Consider the following 2,501-nt stretch of genomic DNA (forward strand, 5'->3'; position numbering starts at 1 on the left):
GGAGTCTGGCTACCATCATCTACCCTCTGCCCTTCAATAACGCATGTGCCTCTTAAATGCAAAACATATTAACTTCTTCCCCAGGTCCCCTCAAATTTCACTCCTTTATCTGTTCAAAATGAAGGAGCTCATCATCTAAATCAGGTCCAGCTGTGGCTAACGAGCCTCAGGTGTATTTCCTTGAGTATAGCTGCTTGAGTACAGTTCTTGATCTGAAGATCTGTGAACAAAAGACACAAGCTTTCTGCCCCAAACAAATTTGACATACAGTGTTGGGACAGGCATATTATAACCACCTCTAACCATTGTAGACACTCCTCAAAGGGGAGAAAAATGGAGTCAGTGATTATAGCTAATACGAAATGCATCAAGGCATGTGTTGCCAGTTCCTTGATTATGGCTGAAGTCTTGTGAATGACAGTTCTTGGCTCTACCCTCTGGACTCTAACTTCTACCTTTCCTTTTATACAAATCATAAATCAAAGAGAGCCTGTGTTTGCAGCTTACCCAAGAGTGGGCAGCAGGTTGGTAGCCCTGTGGGGCTGTACTGGAGCCACAAAGGGAAAGTTAAAGAATCTAGGCTTGCTGGACTCAGGGTTCAGCCAGCTTGCCTAGCAACAGGACCACCGGCAGGGAGCACACAGGTCCCTGATGCAGGCAGAGAAGTTGGGATGGCACCCTCCTGGGGAAAGGGAGATCTTGCTCTGCCAATAGGGAGGCAGGATGCTGTGTACAGCATCCCCTTGGGTCTTGGCTCCTACTTGTCAACCATGAATTAATTTTTAGGCTGCTAATCTGTGCCTTCTTAGCCAGGACATATGGTGTGTACAATAGTTTTCACAGCTTGAAATTTCTAGTATGCCCTTGAATAACCTTCCTCGGCTCCTTGGTCAGAGACAGATTCCACCATGGCTGTACTGCAACAGGCCTGGTCAACAGCTCAGAGTCTGGCATCACACCCCCCCGATTGTGGCTGGGTGGGGGCCCAAGCGGAGAAGGATCTGTGGCACTCTCCTCCTCTGGGCTCCTCTGACGTTGGCTTTATGGCTGGGGTGGTTCAGAATAAAGGCATGGTGGGTCAGAAGTGCAGGAGGAGATGGAGCTGTGGCTGACCCCAGATTAAGGGCAGAGATGGTGGTGGACAGAGACTGTGCAAGGCCTCATCTTTGTTATAGCCCAGATGGACTTCTCCTCTGTGTGACTATATCACCAAATTAAAGCAATCAGGATTTTTTTTTTCTTGGTGGATGGACACTCTGCTCTGAAATTTTCATTAGCAAAATTAAGTTTAGTAGGGGCCAGGACCCCAGGTAATTAAATCCTTGTCTCCAGGGTACACAGCAGTCCCTTTCAGGGAAACCCAATCCCTCAACCCTGCCTGAGACTGTTTTTTGTTTGTTTGTTTTGGACTAATATCTACCATTTATGGGAAAATTTCAAAGCACCCTGCAATATATCACATGCGTTATCTCAGTGGTTTCTCACAGAAGCCCAGTGAAGTAGGTATTACCTCCACATCTTACAGAGAATGTAAGAGTTTCAGAAAGGATAAGGCATTGGCCCAAGATCAAACTGCTAGGGAGAAGCCAAACCATAATTTGATTTTACTATGCCTCAAAATTTTTTTTTAATAAGCACTCTGAGTTTTTAAAATTGCTTTGGAAACAAAATCCCCCCAAATAATGCCTGAATGCAAAAGGTACCTAAAAAGGTCCAAAAATGTGGGGTTTCTTGACCAAAAATGTTTTAGGGCTTCCCTGGTGGCACAGTGGTTGAGCGTCTGCTTGCCGATGCAGAGAACACAGGTTCGCGCCCCGGTCCGAGAAGATCCCACATGCCGCGGAATGGCTGGGCTCCTGAGCTATGGCCGCTGAGCCTGCGCGTCCGGAGCCTGTGCTCCGCAACGGGAGAGGCCACAGCAGTGAGAGGCCCGCGTACCGCAAAAAAAAAAAAAAAAAAAAGTTTTGAATAACACATTTGAAGCTCATTTGTATAGTTTTTTCCTCTTAACAGGAGGTCAAACCTCGGACTAAAGTGGATTCCTTGTTATTGTTATTATCACCTCATGTAAATTAAAAAACAGGAAGGAGAAAATCTCGGAAAGAATTCTAGCTGAGGCCCCAAGTGTGCAATAAAATGTAAAGATCTTAATAAACAAAAGCCCTGAAGAAAACCATTCAAGAGGCCTGCAAGTTTAAGAAAACACGAGTTCAATTAATTTTGTGCAGCTGAACTAAACTGCATGGAATGAGAGCTGGCAGAGCTCCTACTCAACACACTAGAACGCTGATGGAGTAAAAATGAACGGAATCGCTGTTGGCCCCAGAGATACTGCAGACGCGCCCGCTCAAGCCACTCGCCTCGGCGCAGAGCCCGGCAGAAGGGGTGAGGCGAAAGGGTGCACCGCTCCGCGCAGGGATCCGCCCCGCCTTCTCCGGCCCCGCCCCCCATGCTTCAGTTCCCAGCCTTGCCACTAGGGGTGGCCGCGAAGCTGCGCGGCC

Source organism: Mesoplodon densirostris, chromosome 2 (assembly GCF_025265405.1).
Source record: "Mesoplodon densirostris isolate mMesDen1 chromosome 2, mMesDen1 primary haplotype, whole genome shotgun sequence".
NCBI lineage: Eukaryota > Metazoa > Chordata > Mammalia > Artiodactyla > Ziphiidae > Mesoplodon > Mesoplodon densirostris.